The 20,140-nt window shown below is 37.2% G+C and overlaps 1 protein-coding gene across 1 annotated transcript in view; it reads left to right on the top strand.

The window, feature by feature from the left end:
- STRN3 (striatin 3) overlaps positions 1-20,140 on the top strand; it is a 115,561-nt gene that overhangs the window by 36,949 nt on the left and 58,472 nt on the right. The gene's annotated exons all lie outside the window — the stretch shown is intronic.

Here is a 20,140-nt window from a genome sequence, read left to right as displayed (position 1 = left end):
ATGCCAAGTAGTACTTCCCAAACTTCTGCTGCCAGTGTCCTTGTCCCCATGGTGAGCGACATCCACCCCCTGCCTCTGCAGGAGACCCTCCAACACTAGCAGGTAGGTGTGGTTCAGTCTCCCCTGGGTCCCGATGCTCACACTACTTTGTGTGTGCCCTCCAGCAGTGGAGTCTCTGTTTCCCCCAGTCCTCTCGAAGTCCTGCAGTCAAATCCCACTAGCCTTCAATGTCTGATTCTCTAGGAATTCCTCCACCCGTTGCCAGACCCACAGGTTGGGAAGCCTGACATGAGGCTCAGAACCTTCACTCCAGTGTGTGGACTTCTGTGGTATAATTGTTTTCCGGTTTGTGAGTCACCCACCAGTTATGGGTTGTGATTTTATTGTGATTGCCGCCCCCCCCGCCCCACCGTCTCATTGCGGCTTCTCCTTTGTCTTTGGATGTGGGATATCTTTTTTGGTGAGTTCCAGTGTCTTCCTGTCGATGATTGTTCAGCAGTTAGTTGTGATTCCGGTGCTCTTGCAAGAGGGAGTGAGTGCACATCCTTCTACTCTGCCACCTTGAACCAATCTCAACATTGTATTTTCTATTCCTGTGTTCCTTTTTTCACTTAAAAATAATTTTCCATGGTATTAATATTCCCCACCCTTAAGAGCCATAACCAAATGCAACATGTGGACCTGATTTGACCAAAAAAACCTATAAAAATATGTGTATGTATTTTTTTGAGGTATAGTTGATTTACAGTGTTGTTAGTGTCAGGTTACAGCAAAAAGATTGTTTTAAATCTATATACATACACATACATGTATATTCTTTTTCAGATTCTTTTCCATTATATGTTATTACAAGACATTGAATATAGTTCCCTGTGCTATACAGTGGGTCCTTGTTGTTTATTTGTTTTATATATAGTAGTGTGTATCTGTTAATCCCAAACTCCTAATTTATACCCCCCCTTCCCCTTTGATAACCATAAGTTTGTTTTCCATGTTTGTGAGTCTGTTTCTGTTTTGTAAATAAGTTCATTTGTATCATTTTTTAGATTCCACATATAAGTGATATCATATAATATGTCTTTCTCTGACTTCACTTAGTATGATATTCTCTAGGTTCATCCATGTTGTTACAAATAGAATATATATGTATATGTGTAATATTCCATTGTGTGTGTACACACACACACACACCCCACATCTTCTTAAACCAGTTTTCTGGTTATGAGCACTTGGTTATTGTTAATAATGCTGCTGTAAACATTGGGGTGCATGTATCAGAGTTTTCGTCTTTTCCAGATATATTAACAGGAGTGTGATTGCTGGATCATATGGTAACTCTTTTTAGGTTTTCAGGAACCTCCATACTGTTTTCCATAGTTACTGCACCAATTTACATTCCCACCAACAGTGTATGAAGGTTCCCTTTTCTCCACACCCTCTCCAGCATTTATTATCTGTAGACTTTTTTTTTTATTTTAAAAATACTTTACTGCTAAAAAATGCTAACCATCATCTGAGCCTTCAGCAGTGGTAGTAGTAACATCAAAGATCACTGATTACAGATCACCATAACAAATATAATAAAAATATTAATAGTATTTAATTTTGTTAGGTGTGGTAATGGCATTTTTTCCATGTAAACTAAATATTCTTATTTGTTAGCAAAATATAGTGAAGTATTTTTGGGTGAAATAAGATATCTGAGAATTGCCTTAAAACATACCAGTGGGGTCACTGAAAGCAAACTTGTGGTTACCAAAGGGGAAAGGTGGAGGGCAAAGGGATAACTTGGGAATTTGGGATTAAGGTACACACACACACACACACACACACACATATAAAATTAACAATAAGGGCCAACTGTGTAGCACAGGGAACTGTGTTCAGTATCTTCTTATAACCTATAATGGAAAAGAATCTGAAAAGTGTATGAATATATATATGCATATATATATATACACATAAATAATGTGAATCACTTTGCTGTATACCTGAAACATTGTAAATCAACTATACTTCAGGTGAGGAGGTGAAACAAGACAATCATGCATTGACACTCTTTGGAAAGGTAGGTATTGGATACAAGGGATGTGTGTGTGTGTGTGTGTGTGTGTGTTAGAAGCCTATAACATAAAATTTATCATTTTTCTAAGTATACGGTTCAGTGGTGTTAAGTGTATTCACATTGTTGCTGAGCCAATCTCCAGAACTGTTTCATGTTGTAAAACTGAAACTCTGTACACATTAAACAACAACCCAGTTACCCTTCCTCAAGCCCCTGGCCACCACTATTCTACTTTCTTTTTCTGTGAATTTGACTACTCTAGATACCTCCTGTAGGTAGAATCAAACATTACTTGGCTCTTTGTGACTGGCTTATTTCATATACTATAGTGTCCTCAAGGTATATCCAAGCATCAAAATTTCCTTCCTTTTTAAGGATGAATAATATTCCATTGTATTTATATACCACAGTTTGTTTATCCATCCGTGATGGACACTTGGGTTGCTTCCCCTTTTTGGCTATTGTGAATAGTGCTGTTATGAATATGGGTGCACAGATCTCTCTATGAAAACCTTCTTTCAATTCTTTTGGATGTATACCTAGAAGTGAAATTGCTGGATCATGATAATTCTGTTTTTAATTTTTTAAGGAACTGGTGTACTGTTTCCCACACCTGCACCCTTTTACAGTCCCACCCACAGTGCACAAGGGTTTCAGTTTCTCTGTGTCATTGTCACCACTTGTTATTTTCTGTTTTTTTGATAGCCATCATCCTAATATATATGAGGTGATATCTCACTGTGGTTTTGATTTCCATTTTCTTAGTGATTAGTGGTGTTGATCATCTTTTCATGTGCTTATTGGCCGTTTTGTATCTTTGAAAAAGTATCTATTCACATCCTTTGCTCTTTTTTTTTTTTTGCGGTACGCGGGCCTCTCACTGTTGTGGCCTCTCCCATTGCAGAGCACAGGCTCCGGATGCACAGGCTCAGCAGCCATGGCTCACAGGCCCAGCCGCTCCGCGGTATGTGGGATATTCCCGGACCGGGGCACGAACCCGTGTCCCCTGCATCGGCAGGCGGACTCTCAACCGCTGCGCCACCAGGGAAGCCCTTTTGCTCATTTTTACTTGGGTTATTTGTTGTTATTGAGCTTTCCCTGTACTATGTATTATCTCCACTGTTTTGTCGGGGAGTATCCAGAAGAGGTCTTTATAAACTTTTTTAGTGTCTATACATTATGTTATATGTATTGATATATGCAAATACAGCTTTTTAGTGGTATTTTCTAATAAGGCCTTTCACAATATGGCTTCTGCTAACCTTTCAGCTTTATATCCCTTGTATCTCTCCACCTTCTTCCTCTTCTCCTCCCCCCCACCTCCCAGTTCTCCCAGACATACATGTTCTAGTTATTCTTTGTTTCTTTAAACTTGTAAAGTTAGTGTATCCTCTTTCCCCTCCAGGCCTTCACACATGCAGTTCTCTCTATGTGGAATACTTCCTCTCCTGTTTGAACTCTCTTCTGCTCCTTTTCAGTCTAAAGTTTAGCTGTCATTTGCTCTGGGAACTTATCTTTGAGCTTGCAAGTACAAAGGCCTCCTATGTGGTGAATTTCCATTATCATAATATTCATTAAGCTGCATTGCACATGCCTAGTCTATTTAATGTCGGCCCTCCACGTCCTCAGGTTCTGTATCCATGCATTCAACCAACCGCACATGGAAAATGTTCAGGAAAAAAGTTTGCAGTTAGTTCCAAAAAGCAAAACTTGAATTTGCACATGCTGGAAACTATTTATATAGCATTAACATTGTATTTACAACTATTTACATAGCATTTTCATGGTATTAAGTATTATAAGTAATCTACAGATGACTTAGAGTATAAAGGACAGTGTTTGTAGGTTATATGCAAATACTATGTTATTTTATATAAGGGACCTGGAACCAATCCCCTGAGGGATACTGAAGGAATGAATGTACTGTCTCTCTCACGGTACTCTGTAAGCTCTGAGAGTAGGGATTGTATTGGTCTAATGCATCGTTGTATCCCTAGAGCCATAGGGGGCACTCAGTAAACAATTGTGGCAGTGAACACCAATACCAGTATTACTTCGATAGATTTCTAATATGTGTAGGGCACGCTGGGTAATAATACAAAGTAGAACACAAGTTTTTTTGTTCAGGCAGCTTAAAATCTAATGGAGGAGAGTGAGGTTTCCTCTTGCTTTGTCCTACTTTACATCACCTTTTAGTAGTGAGAACTACAGTCTGGTAAAAGGTAAACTGTGGCACATTAAAAATTTTAAGAGTTATTTGAGCAAATGTCTATTCAAATTGAACAGAAACAAACCAGAAGTCATAGGAGCACTCTGGACAGGAGCCAGGGGAAGACTTACAGAGAGGAGGTGAAAGTAAAGCAAATAAGTTATTAGCTTAGGTAGTAGTTCCTTTATTTGGGAAAGCCTAGTTGACTGTTTGTGATTGGTTGTCCTTAGGTTTGATTTATTATTATTACTATTGTTACTATTATTATTATTATTATTATTGGGCTGTACTGTGTGGCATGTGGAACTTCCTGACCAGGGATGGAACCCTCGCCCCCAGCAGTGGAAGCCTGGAATCTTTTTTTTAAATAAATTGATTGATTGATTTTTGGCTGCATTGGGTCTTTGCTGCCCCACACGGGCTTTCTCTAGTTGCAGTGAGTGGGGTCCACTCTTCGTTGTGGTGCGCGGGCCTCTCATTGCAAGACTTCTCTTGTTACAGAGCGCGGGCTTCAGTAGTTGTGGCTCAGGGACTCTCGAGCGCAGGCTCAGTAGTTCTGGCACACAGGCTTAGTTCTCCATGGCATGTGGGATCTTCCCAGGCCAGGGCTCGAACCTGTGTCCCCTGAAGTGGCAGGCAGATTCTTAACCACTGCGCCACCAGGGAACTCCCAGAAGCACGGAATCTTAACCACTGGACCACCAGGGATGTCCTAGGTTTGATTTATTAACCTTTAGGCATTACAGGCTTAGGTTTTGGTTTGGCTTTGTAGGCTCCTAAGGCATTATAACCAACTCAGTCTAATGGCTTCCGTGTTTAATTTAACAGGGCTAAATGATGTGATCGTATCTGGTCAAAGGCTGATGAAAATAGAACCTAGTACTATGTATTGCTAACTTGACCCTGAAGCAGCTGATTATACTGTGGTCCTGAATTCCATCCAAAGGGCAGATTCAAGCAGTTGCTTATCAGAGAAGGGAGGGAATGCAGCAACAAAGGAGCAATAGTCAAGAACAATAGTGCAGGGTTCTGGTTCTTCCTCAAGGAATATATATAACAATACCTTTGAGTTCTTCTGTAGGAACTAAGGCCCCCACACATGTGGAGGATGGTAACTTCAGGCTGAGCACAAGATTCCTGGAACACTGCCCTATTACCTCACCACCAACCAATCAGAAGAAAGTCTGCACACAGTGGAAGACAACAAAGACTCTACCCCCTCTCAAAATGATTCTCCTTTTAAAAACTTTCATGGTCAAGCAGAATCTTCAGAGTTGGTTTTTGGACACGAGTCCACCTTCTCCCCAGTTTGCCAGCCTACTGAATAAAGGAACTTTTCCTTTCCAACCAACACCCTGTTGAGTATTGGCTTTTTGAGTGGTGAGCAGCAGAACCTGAGTTAGTTTAAAAAAACAAATAGACTGACAGTTACTTCTTTAGCAAAGATGGGTTTATTGGGGATCAGAAGAGAATTGCACTTCGAGGTATATAACCATGGCAAGCCATGCACATTCTAGGACTTTCTATATACCTGTCATATATTCATATCATTACTTTTCCATTAGTTTTAAAGATGTGCAACAAATTAAGCTATTAGAATTCCTGGTGCCAAAATTGCATGAGCAGTGCACTGCATTTTGTTAAATATATGAGTGGTTTTAATGAGCTAGTAAGTTACATGAATAATTTTTCCCCTAGATATGTAAAAGGCACCTTTCTTTTTAAAAGTTAGCTGACTTATTAACAGCTAAGTTTTAATTCTTACCAAGGATTTTTCAGGAAGAAGAGTAAATTTAATCCTTTTATAAGCTTTCCTTGTGGGAAGATGAACTAAATTTAACCCAGGGTATTCCACAGAATTCCAGAGAACTAAAGCCCAAGGTATCTTCTTAGACGAACAACTGTGGTAGCTGTGGGCTACATCAGAGACATCCTATTTTGTGGAAACTTCTATTGAGTAATGGTGTCTTACTTGAACTGTTAAAGGGGATTTCCAAAAAAAAAAGTTGTTTTCTTAGTTGACATTCTTAAGGTTAGTTATATATTAGGGATTGTGTTCAGGCCTTTTTTCCTTGAAAATGTAAAATTTTAGGTTAAAAAACTGTACCTTGATTAGATTTAGTACTGTAGCAACAAATGTGAGCATAGATATGTAAGACTCCTAAGTTTAGGATTATTTCAGCTTATTCATGCTTAGTTTCTTAAATGTCTTAAATATTTTCTTAATTTTTGGTCATTAATATACTGAATTAACATAGACTAGATTTAAAAATTACCAAATCACAAACACAGTTACTTGACCAAAGTAAATTTTTCCTTTATGCATGTGAAAAACTTTACATTTTCTTTAAAGAAATATTACCTACCATAGATGAATTACATACTTTGAGATTTGAGATTCAGGAAGAGATTGTATATATATGGTCACTCCCATATTTTACAGTTGAGTAAACTGAGAAACTGTAATTATGACTTAATTCATTTATTTAGCAACAAATATTTATTGAGTTTTTACATATTCCAGGCAATGTTCTTTTTTTTTTTTTTTTTTGTGGTATGCGGGCCTCTCACTGTTGTGGCCCCTCCCGTTGCGGAGCACAGGCTCCCAACGCGCAGGCTCAGCAGCCATGGCTCACGGGCCCAGCCGTTCCGCGGCATGTGGGATCCTCCCGGACCGGGGCACGAACCCGCGTCCCCTGCATCGGCAGGTGGACTCTCAACCACTGCACCACCAGGGAAGCCCCAGGCAATGTTCTTGATAATAGGAATATATCAGTGAACAAAAGACAAATATTCATACTTTAATAGAGCTTATATTCTAGTAACATTTGTCTAATTGGTGGTAAAACAAAGACAGTTGATTTGGTTTAGTAATCCAGTTTTCTTAGTATGATGTTTGTTTGGGCTGACAAATAGTTTTCATCCTGCTTGCCAATTCATAGTTTTCTTATGCCACCTGGAGTCTAAGTTATGTTAAGAATTCTTTTCTAAGGCAAAGTTATTGATGTCTGGCTTTGGGTTTGGCCAGTCAGAAGAATGTTCATGAGCTGATCAGGCCCCCTGCAACCCTTACCTCTAATGTTGCCTTTAAAAAAACCCTTCCCTGAAAGCCATAAAGGAGTTTGGGTCTTTTGATGACAAGATGCCCCTTCTCTTTGCTTGGTGCCCTGCAATAAATGCTGTGCTTTACTTCACCATAGCCCAGTGTCAGTAGATTGGCTTTGCTGTGTGTTGGGTGACTGGACCCAAGTTTGGTTCAGTAACAGTTTTGGAAACCACAAATGGACTGTCATCCAGAGTGGGCATCTTGCCTGTGGCACATCGGCGCCTGGCTGGTGGCAGCTCTCAGATCCTGTCCAGCAGCTTCCTGAACACCTTTGTCTTAAGGGCAGCCTCTTGCTGTCGACCAGGCGTCACCGTCCATGGTGCTTCTGTGGTGAAGGAAACAAGGCTCTGGTCCTGATCTGTAAGTCATCTCTGGTAATTGACAGAACCTCCATGTGATGACACCAGGGTATTCTTTCCTACTGGGTTGCCTTAATTGGAAATTTCCTTCTGTGGGGAGGGGGAAGGCATAGGACTTGGTAATCTGGTTTTGAGTGGAATGCCACTTTAATTGGATTTTCCCTTCTGGTTAAGTGAGTATTATTTCATAGTGACCTTTAATCCTATTTGACTGAGTGTTTTTTGAAGCCTCATTGATGTTTTTAGCAAAGATCAAATTCTGATTGATGTTCTGATTTCTCACTAACTTTGGGATGCTCCATAGGGCCCCTGAAGCACCTCAGAGAGATATTAGACTAGTTAGTTAGGATTACTTGATTTGTTAAGTTACATGGGAAAAGTTGTCAAATGAGTGGTGATAAACCTTTAGTTATTATGGGTAAATGTCATTAATGTAAGTGTTCCAGAAATAATGTAAAATTTCTAAAATTTGGATGTGTCTTTTTTTTTTTTTTTTTTTTTTTTTGTGGTACGCGGGCCTCTCACTGTTGTGGCCTCTCCCGTTGCGGAGCACAGGCTCCGGACGCGCAGGCTCAGCGGCCATGGCTCACGGGCCCAGCCGCTCCATGGCATGTGGGATCTTCCCGGACCGGGGCAGGAACCCGTGTCCCCTGCATTGGCAGGCGGACCCTCAATCACTGCGCCACCAGGGAAGCCCTTGGATGTGTCTTGTTATAATATTATCAGTCATAATTCTAGTTATTATCTTAAAAAGTTGCAGGTCACAACAATAACCAGGTTTCTTTGTGAATTGCATTGTCATCAGATCTTAAACCATACCTTTTAAAGTCTTTTGTCATTTGTAGAGTTTTACTCTGATGCTTCTGCACAAATGCTTCACCTTCAAGAAGTTTCATAGAAATAACTTTTTGACAAGTATAGGTTTCTGATAAATTTCAAATCATACTGCTGAACTGGGTAAAAAAAAAAAAAGAATTCTAGTGGAAAACCTGATGGCTTCATAAAACCATTAACAAAAGACTAAGATAAAATATTAGTTACAGGGCTTCCCTGGTGGCGCAGTGGTTGAGAGTCCACCTGCCAGTGCAGGGGACACGGGTTTGTGCCCCGGTCTGGGAAGATCCCACATGCCGCGGAGCGGCTAGGCCGGTGAGCCATGACCGTTGAGCCTGCACGTCCGGAGCCTGTGCTCCGCAATGGGAGAGGCCACAACAGTGAGAGGCCCACATACCGCAAAAAAAAAAAAAAAAATATATATATATATATATATATATTAGTTACACAGGACTGAGTGAATTGGTTAATATAGTTATATAATTTTTATGGGTTTTTTTTGAAATCTTACTGGCTTTTAATTTGTGTTCTCCAGATATAAGGAAACCTGTCTCCTTCAGCTATAACTTAGAAAATTTTGGTAAATTATACCTTTGTAAGCAGAATTGAAACATTTATCTTCTCTATATCTGATTCCTCCAGAAATTGAAAACTCTTAGGTTCCCAGGAGCCTTAACAGGTGAATAAGGAAGAACACCTCCTGGCAGGTGCAGGAATCTCAAGATATTTTGGAGACCTCTGGAAGAGAGGAATTCACTCAGATCTATAGATATCACAGGCAGACTGTGGCAAGCCTTTGGTGTGGCTTTCCTGGCCTTGAGAGGCTTTTAAAGAATTCAATCTGAGATTCCTTATGAAAAGTTCCTGGATGGCCTGTTAGTGCCTCTGTGACCAATTAATCAGACTTATTTTGTGATTAAATTAGTCTTAATTTGGCTATATTTGGTAGAAATGAAGGCAATTTTAGGGAGAAAAAGATTGTTTCAGTGGATATTCTAGTTTTGTTAATTGAGGTCTGTTTTTACTGCCTTAGACCCACTTCCCAGTTAGCTCTTTGTTAAGTCACATAATTGTAAAGTTTAGTTGAATTATTAAAAGGACACTCTTAACTTTGTTTCTAAAGTTTATCGCAACAAGCTATCTTTGGATGAAAATCAAATACCCCGTGATCTGCAACCAGGAGATTATGCATGCTGGGAAAGGCATAGTTTAAAAGACTGTCTCCAATCTAGAGAAAAGGATCCTTATTAATTACTCTTAATTGGCTAATGCACAACGAAACTGAAGGACATTGACTCTTTAATTCATACTTCCCACTTAAGAAATTAGGCTTCTGCAGTGGGCTGGGCTATAGAAAGGACCGTTGACCCCAAGTGACACCCACACCAGGATGAGAAGGAGATGACAGCAGTGGTAAGCAGCTGATCCAGGAATCCAGACCAGGCCTGTAAGACCTATCCTACTAATTCAATTGAATTGATTACCAAATATTTGTCTCCCTAGCAACACTGAAAGTTATTGTTTTACTTCACACCATACCGGTGGCCCCAGTGTTAAGGATGAAAAAATTCTCTAGTAAAGTTGTCACAGAGTATAACTACTCATAACATGTATTGCTGCTTGCTTTAAGTCCACTGCTAAAAGCACATGTACAGTGTTTGTGTTACAATTTGGTATAATTGATAAAATGTATAGAGTACAAAATGCTTCTCTATTATCATAGCTCTGAGCTTGTTCACTATGTCTGATTAGTTTTCATCCAATGTGGATAACTAGGTAAATACACACACACACACACACACACACACAGAATTAGGCCTAGCACCGAAGGACGTGATGGACCCAGAGGAAGCAACAACCATCCTAGCATCTAGGAACAAATATTTTGATCTACGGAAAGATTTGCAAACAAAAGGGGAAATGATAGAAGAAATTTTCCCACATTGAGGTATGGGGAAATCTTTCTGCCTTATACATCATGATTTAACTTAAAGTAGAATAGCCTGTTTTGTGGCCTGTCAGACATATGTTGTACATCTCCTTTAACCATTAAGGGAGAAAAATGCATTTAGAAATCAAAACTGAGTAACTGTGGTTCAGGCATCCAAGGTGGAACTTGGTGGCCATTGTGGACATGATTTTAGACACATTTCTGTTTAGCTGGGAATTTGCATTTTCTGAACTGTGTTGGACTCACGGATGGCACCAGCTGTTCTCAAAGCAGTGTCTGCTGGCACCTGCCAGCTGCAACCTTATAGTCTCAAGATCTCTTGTAATTATTAAATTTTTTCTTTTATAATAGTAACAAATGAGACAGCTCAAGCCCTAGCTTCCTAGCAGGAGGTGCTAGGTTCTTTAGCCAGAGTATTACATAACAATAAAATTGTTAGATTCTATTAGATTTAGATTTTTAGTAGGAAAAAGAGATGTATGTGTAGTGGCCAGTAGCTCCTGTTATGTATATGTTAATACCACATCAGAAGTTAAACCTACTTAGATAAAATTAGGCAGCTCTAAGTGTCCATCATCGGATGAATGGATAAAGAAGATGTGGCACATATATACAATGGAATATTACTCAGCCATAAAAAGAAACGAAATTGAGCTATTTGTAATGAGGTGGATGGACCTAGAGTCTGTCATACAGAGTGAAGTAAGTCAGAAAGAGAAAGACAAATACTGTATGCTGGCACATATATATGGAATTTAAGAAAAAAAGTCATGAAGAACATAGGGGTAAGACAGGAATAAAGACACAGACCTACTAGAGAATGGACTTGAGAATATGGGGAGGGGGAAGGGTAAGCTGTGACAAAGTGAAAGAGAGGCATGGACATATATACACTACCAAACGTAAGGTAGATAGCTAGTGGGAAGCAGCCACATAGCACAGGGAGATCAGCTCGGTGCTTTGTGACCACCTAGAGGGGTGGGATAGGGAGGGTGGGTGGGAGACGCAAGAGGGAGGGGATATGGGAACATATGTATATGTATAACTGATTAATTTTGTTATAAAGCAGAAACTAACACACCATTGTTAAGCAATTATACTCCAATAAAGATGTTAAAAAAAAAAAAATTAGGCAGCTGGCTACCTGGCAACAACAAGTCTCCCCAGAAGTGCCAGGTCCAGACTGATTTTCAGGCTTAGTCTTCTGAATTCCTCAGGGAATGAGATCTATTTTCCAAGATTTATTTAAAGTTTGGGTTTTCACTCTTCGTCTTAATTCTAATTGGGTCTGTTACACCACAATGATGGATCAAGAGACTGAGATCTTAATCATGCAAGATTCAGATCCAAGGCTTGGAACTCGGGAATATCTTTAACTCATGGTCCATTCCCCAAATTGAAGCAGGACTATGCCCCCATTTCATCAGGAAGTAGCCAGAGCGGCTGTTGCCCTATTCCCTTAAAGATTGGGGGAAAGTTAAAACGGGAGTAGGGAATTGAAACTGAGTCCCCCTGCCAAAATTTATGATTAATGTTTGTATCCAAAATGTTATTTCCTTTCTTGTCCTGCCCTTGTTTCCCTCAGGATTGAGGAGAATCAAAGAAGGGGGGGGGGGCGGTTGAAACTGAGCAGTACCCTTCAGGGCCTTCCTAGATTCAAAAGCACCTCTGTGTCCCTTGTTCCTTGTTTATAGAAAAAAAAGGCCTTGGTCTCCTAGCCTTACCCAAGTTCTAAAGAGCAGACTCAAGTAGTTAATGACTGACTAGTATATGACTCAGTTATTAGAGTCACAGGCCTCCTAGTTCCTCCTGAAGGGATATAGATAACAATCTGATGCATATCTTTGAGTTGTTCTGCATCCATTGGTGGAGAGGGGTGATTATATGCTGGACTCAAGCAGTAGACCCCAGATTAGTTGGAACCAGAAGGTTGGTGATTGAGATTCCTGAAGCATCACCCTGTTACCTTACCACCAACCAATTAGGAGAGTGTCTACAAGCTTGTGAAGCACCTTGCAACACTCATCTCTAATGTTGCCTTTAAAAGCCCTTCCCTGAAAGCCACTGGGGAGTTCAGGTCTTTGGAGCATGAGCTGCCTGCTCTCCTTGTTTGGTGCCCTGCAGTAAACTCTGTACTTTTCTTCACCACACCCATTGTCAGTAAATTGGCTTTGCTGTGTGTTGGGCAAGTGGACCCAAGTTTGTTTTGGTAACAGCTATTTATAGTCTTTATCCCACATACTGAACACTCATTTACTTTGTTGTATTTGTTTGATTTTGTTATTGCTGCAAGTTGCATTGGATAAGGCGTTAAGTAATTTGTGGTACATACATTTTAGTAATAATTTCCGGAACACATCTGGCCTAAAGGGTTTTAGTGAAGGAATGTGGACCCCTACTAATGAAAATCATACTACACAACTAAATCTTTTTCTCACTTTAGCAATCTCAAGATTTGTAATTTTAAATAACTTACCTGATCTGTATTGCCTTAATTGATTACTAAAAGTACTTTAAGAGGAAGAATAATAAATTAAGCTGTTCTTAAAAACTTGCTTGTAAAATTATTATTTGTAATTACATATTTTCATTATAAAATTAGAAATATCTCTTGGTTTAAAAAAATGGTTTCAAGAAACATACCAGTCTTGAGAACAAAAGTTTGCTCTCCAATAATAACAAGAAAAAATGTTTTTTTCCTCTAATTGTAGTCATGTGAAAGCCATTTTGCTATTTTATGATAGAACTGTAATCTTTCATTTAAGTCAACATTCTTTTGTTACTGGCTTCCCCAAAGAATCAATCTTGTCAGCAGAAAACAATGAAGCAAATAGTAAAAGGTGAAAGTCACTTATACAGAAGCTTTTCCCACTTAGTTTTTTAAAAGTTTATACCCAGCCATATTTTTAAAAGAATTTCATTCTCTTTTCAAAGATACATAAATAGCAATAAAATACGTTAGAGGAGTAGAGTCCATTTATTCTTTTGGTTTCCTAGCCTGGTACAAAATAGAATGATTGAGGAAAGAGGGAAGCTTGTTGCCAGTACCTCAGTAGTATAGAAAACAAGCTTGACCAACATTGGACTGCCAGGGAATTCCCTAAACGTGTTTTTAGAAAGTCCATTAAAATGGTTTATAGTTTTATACCTTGATCCTTCAATAAATAAAGAAATAAATTCTTCTATTTATAGAAAATGGGCTTATACCTGGAGCTTTATGCTTTCAAATGCCAGATAAATGAGAACTTACTGAAATACAGGTTTTATAGTTAAAAATTGAAAATCTTTTATGCTTTAAGCCAACTACTGCCATCTAAAATTACATTGAGATTTTAGAGGATGGTTGCAGTATTTCTATTAAATTTTGTTTTAGACTCTATTATAAAGAGCAGAAATAAAAATAAAATAAAGGTTTTATTTGCCTCTGGAAATCTTAGTATTTTTTGTTTCTCTTTTCCCTGTAATTGTTAGCAGTATATAAAATTGGAAAATGTTATTTTTATGAAAAATGTTACAGGCTATTGAAAGCATGCTTTTTTGTTTATTCTTCTTGAAAAGCCGTGTACTTTTTTATTTAAATAAATTTATTTATTTATTTATGGCTGCGTTGGGTCTTCATTGCTGCACGGGGGCTCTCTCTAGTTGTGGCGAGCGGAGGCTACTCTTCATTGTGGTGCAGGCTTTGAAACCTCTATATGTTATGAATTTTTCTTGTATTTTACATTTCAAATAAAATTCCATGGGTCAGCTGACTCTATATTTTTACCTTAAATTATTTACAGCTGAACCTTGCTTAGCCCAAAATATTTAAGTGCTTAGAATAGACTCACCTGTATTATTTGAGTTTATCCGTAAGGGGAGAGGTTCCTAACATTTGTTGAGAGCCTACTATTTTAAATAGTAATAATATGAATTTATTAGTAGTTGCTATAACCTGATTTTGTCTTTAATTTGCTTCCAAATCTGAAGTATTTAACACTGTCTTTTTAAATTCCTTGCATATTAGTTTGCTCCTTAATGATATTGTAGTTTCTGAATATATCTGTTTTTAAAATAAGCTGTGAAGACTTTTAAAATAATTAATAAAAATCACCTGTATCCAGTGTTCGCATTCAGTTTACATTTTGTTTAAAGTAAGAAGCATCTTACAATAAAACATATTTTTAAGTAATTTATTTGTTTTAAGCACAATGTTCTTATTTAGAAATATTGGAAACTACAGTAATTGTGAAATACTTTAGGTTGATAGTATTAGCTGAATCAATGTTGGATGTTTTGCACTGGTGACCTCTAGTGGTCTTGCAGTTAAAAAAGTTGTTCTGCTGTCGTGTCAAGTAATTTTTTTAGATTTTCATGTGATAATCACCTACTGATTGTTGAATAACTCAGATGATAAAATATAGCCCTAATGGGTACCTTTATCTATATTCAGAGGAAGAAAAGTTGTCTTAACAATAAAGTTTTGTTACTCTGAATTAACTGAGATTGGATATGGAAACAAATTTATAAAAAAGCTCATTTCTGCCTTACACTGTGTATGTAGTAATGAATTTCAAGTTAATTATCTACTCAGTTTTATACTTTTGAAGTCAAATAATTAAAAACATTAAAATTAGTTGATTCTGGCAAATAAAAAATGAAAATTTATGGTTCTTTAAAAAGTTTATCTTTTATTGAAGTTACTACATATTCCATTCTTGAACCTTTTTCTTTTCTTAACTAAAGGACCTAGGTCTTTGACATTATCTTCATAATAAAAATATACTTCTTAAATCTAACTCTTAAGAGTGAGATTAATTTTTAAAATTTTTAAAAATTGTGAAATATAACTTACAGAAGTGTGTAAAATATAATTGCACAGATTAGCAATTTATTATAAAGAGGACAACCATGATACCACTCTTGGAGAGGTCAAAAAATAGAGTACTGCCAGTACCCTAGAAGCCTTAAAACTTGCCCCTTCCAAATCACCACTACCTCCTTCCCTCATAGGGGTAACCACTATCCTGACTTTTTGTGTAATCATTTCCTTGCTTTTTTTTTTTAGTATGTTACTATCTAAGTGTTCATTGCTTAAATGTATTAGTTTAGTTTTGCCTGATAGTGAAGTTTATATATATCAGTGGATCGTATAGGATGTTGTCTCTTGTGTCTTGCTCTTTTCCTCAGTGTTAATATTGGTTCATCTTTGTTGTTCAGAACCTTTGTTTGTTCATTTACTTTACTTGGTAGTATTTCATTGTACTAACTTACGACAATTTATCTGTTTTCTGATCTGATGGTTATTTAGATTGTTTGCAGTTTTTGGCTGTTATAAAAAATGGTTGTGGGAATATTTTACATGTCTTCTAGTAGGCACATACATACATGCATTTCTGTTGGGTATGTAGCTAGGAATATATGGCTTTAATGTATTTATATTTTCAACCTTAATAGATAATATAAAACTTTCCAAAGCGGCTATACCATTTTATGGTCCCATAAGTCATTTATGAGAGTTTCTGTTGATTCACATCTTCCTCAACAAATAGTATTGTCAGATTAAAAAATTTTTAGCCAACCTGGTGTTGTGTTTATTGTATTTTTAATTTGTATTTCTCTGAATACTAATGAGGTTGAGAACTATTTCATATCTTGATTGGCCATTTTGGTATCTTGTGACCTGGTATTGTCAGTCTTTTTACAATATTTCTATCAGGCTTTTTTTTTTTTTTTTTAAGTTGTATACCTTTTGGGGGAGCAGACAGGAATTATATATATGAGCCCATTCTCAGGAATTATATATATGAGCCCATTCTCAGGTATATGTTTTGCAAATTTCTTCTATCTGTTTTGCCTTTTCAAAGAAAGACTTATAAAATACTTTTTAAAATTTGTGCTAAAAATATAATATTTATCATCTTACCTGTTTTTAAGTGTACAGTTTAGTCAAGTGTATTCACACTGTTGTGAAACAGATCTCCAGAATTTTTTCATCTTGCAAATCTGAAACATTAAACCCATTAAACAACAAATTCTCTTTCCTCCTTCCTCCCCACCTTGTAACTAGCATTCTACTTTTTTTTTTTTTCCCTGCCACGTAGCTTGCGGGATCTTACTTTCACGACCAGGGATCCAACCAGCGCTCTTGGCAGTGAAGGCACAGGGTCCTAACCACTGGACCGCCAGGGAATTCCTCTCTACACTCTGTTTCTTTCAACTTGACTACTTTAGATACCTCATAAAAGTGGAATTATGTAGTCTTTTTGTGACTTCCTCATTTGACATAGCATGTCCTGAAGGTTCATTCATGTAGCATGTGACAGGTTTTCCTACCTTTTTAAGGCTGAATAATATTTCTTTGTATATACCACATTTTGTTTATCCGTTCATCAGTTGATGGACAGTGGCTGTAGTGAATAGGCTGGCTGTGAATTATGGGTGTGCAATATCTTTTTGAGACCATGCTCTCAATTTTTTTGGCTATATACCTAGACGTGGAATTGCTAGATTATATGTTAGTTCCATTTTTAATTTTTTGAGCAACCTCCATACTGTTTTACATTATGGTTGCATCATATTATAATTCTACCAACTGTGCACAAGAGTCCCAATTTCTCCACATCCTCACCAATGCTTGTTAACGAACACTTTATTTTGAACAATTTTAGATTCACAGAAAAATTGAGCAGATAGGACAGAGCTCCCATATGTGGTATAGCACTGCTGCCTGCCTCCCCTCCAGTTTCCCTTTGTTATTAACATCTTGCAATAGTGTGGTACATTTGCTACAATTAACCAGTTCTGATACATTATTATTATTAATGTTTGTCCATAGATTAAAGTACATTCTGTGTTGTACTGGTTTATGGGTGTTGACAGTTGCATAATGTCCTGGATCTACCATTATAGTACCACGTAGAACAGTTTCACCATTCCTAAAAGTTTCCTGTGCTTCACCTGTTCATCTTTCTCCTTACCCTCAAATGCTTGGCAACTACTGCTCTTTTTGCTGTCTCTCTAGTTTTGCCTTTTGTGGAATGTCATATAGTTGGAATTATACAGTGTGTCGGCTTTTAGACTGGCTTCTTTCACTTAGGAATATGCATTTAAGGTTCCTCCATGTCTTTTCTTGGCTTGATAGCTCATTTCTCTTTACTGATGAATAATATTCCCTGTATGGATGTACCAGAGTGTTTATCCATTCACCCATTGAAGGGTATCTTGGTTGATTCCAAGTTTTGGCAATTATGAATAAAGTAGCTACAGACATTCATGTTCATATTTTTGTGTAGACACAGGTTTTCAGCTAATTTAGATAGATACCAAGGAGCATGTGTTTTCAGTTTGAATTTTCAAATTCCAATTATTCATTGCTAGTATATATAGGAAGGCAGTTAATTTTTGTCTTACCTTTGTATCCTCTAACCTTCCTATAATTGCTTATTGGATCCAGGAGTTTTTTGTTAATTCTTTAGAATTTTCTTCATAGACAGTCATGTCATCTGCAGAGTCTTATTTTTTCCTTCTCAATATGTGTACTTTAAAATTCTCTTTTTTAAAAACATGGAATACTTCATGAATTTGCATCTCCTCCTTGCTCAGGGGCCACGCTTATCTTCTTTTTATGGTTCCGATTAAAATGTTCTTTTCTTGTCTACTGCATTGGCTAGGACTTTGAGTATGACGTTGAATAAGAGTGGTGAAAGGGGATAGCCTTGCCTTGTTCCCTGTCTTAGGAGGCAAAGCATCTAGTTTCTCACCATTAAATCGGATATTGAGCTGTAGGTTTTTGATAGATGATCTTATCGACTGCAGAAGTTCCCCTCTATTCCTAGCTTGCTGAGAGTTTTTGTCATGAATCAGTGTTTGATTTTATTGGATGCTTTTTCTGCATCTATTAATATGGTCATATGGTTTTTCTTCTTTAACCTGTTTAGCCAGTAAATGATAGATTACATAAATAGATTTTCAAATGTTAAACCAGCCTTACATACCTGAAATAAATCCCACTTGTTACATAATTCTTTGTATATATTGTTGGATTCAATTTGCTAATATTTTGTTGAGAGTTTTTGCATCTGTGTTCATGTTCATGAGAGATAATTGATCAGTAGTTTTCCTTTCTTGTGACATCTGTCTGGTTTTGATAGTAGGGTAATGCTGGCTTTATTGAATGAGTTAGCAAGTGTACCCTCTGCTTCTGTTGCTTAGAATAATTATAGAGAATTGGTATCATTTTTTCCCTAAATGTTTGGTAGAATTCACCATTGAACCCATCTGGGCCTCGTTCCTTCTGATATAGAAAGTTATTAACTATTGGTTTAATTTCTTTAATATCAATAGATACAGTCCTATTCACATGATCTCTTTCGCCTGTGTGATTTTGGTAGATTGTCTTTCAAGAAATTGTTCCATTTCATGTAAATTATCAAGTTTGTGGGCATAGAGTTCATAATATTCCTTTATTATCTGTTCAGTGTCCTTGGGATCAGTAGTGATGATCCTTCTTTCATTTCTGGTATTAATTTGTTTTTTCTCTCTTTTCTTGGTTAGCTTGGCTAAGAAGTTAATCAGTTTTATCGGTCTTTTCAAAGAATCTTATTTCATTGATTATTGGTATACTTTCAGCTTTATTGGTTTCTGCTCTAATTTTATTATTCTGCTTGCTGTAGGTTTATAATGCTATTCTTTCTCTATTTGCCTAAGATGGAAGCTAAATTGTTGATTTTAGATCTTTTCTAATATATACATTGACTGGTGTAAATTTTCCCATAAGCACTACTTTTCCTACATTCCACAAATTTTGATGTTTTATTTTTGTTTTCATTTAGTTAAAAATACTTACAAATTGCTCCTGATGCTTTGATGATTCATGTATTAATTAACACTGTGTTGTTTAATATCCATGAATTTTGAGATTTTGCAACTTTCTTTTATTGATTAGTAGTTTATTTCCATTGTGGTCCAAGAGCACACATACAAATGGAAATTACAAAAGGCAGAAAAAGAGGGGATGATAAAGAAACAAAGAACAAGTGCAGCAAATAGAAAACAGTTACAAACATGGTAGATATTAATCCTACTATATTAATAATCACTTTAAATGTGAATTTAAAGCCAATTTTAAAAGCTCTCAGAGTGGAGGTCGTGTCTGTATGATTTCTAATTCTTTATATTTGCTGAAAGTGTGTTTTCTGGTCCATAATGTGGCCTGTCTTGGTGAATGTTCCATGTGACCTTGAGAAGAGTGTGTATTTCTATTTCTCTGAGAAATGTCACTGGGGAGAATTCCCTGGTGGTGCAGTGGTTAGGACTCAATGCTTCCACTGCCAGGGGCACAATGTGGCCAAAAAAAAAAAAAAGAAAGAAGCCCCTCTGTCTTTAATTTCATTCAGCAATATTTTCTGGTTTTCATTGTACCAGTCTTTCACCTCCTTATTTAAATACTATGTTAACTAAGTATTTTATTCTTTTTGATGCTTTTGTAAATGGAATTGTTTTCATAATTTCCTTTCATGATTGTTCACTGATAATGTATGGAAATGCTATTGATTTTTGTGTGTTGACTGTGTCCTGGTATTTTGCTGAATTTGTAGTTGTAACAGACTTTTATGGAATTGTTTGGGTTTACTAC

Source organism: Mesoplodon bidens (assembly GCF_964165515.1).
Source record: "Mesoplodon bidens genome assembly, chromosome: 3".
NCBI classification, from domain to species: Eukaryota; Metazoa; Chordata; class Mammalia; order Artiodactyla; family Ziphiidae; genus Mesoplodon; species Mesoplodon bidens.
The sequence above is the reverse complement of the archived record's forward strand: the minus strand, read 5'-3'. Positions and strand labels throughout refer to the sequence as shown.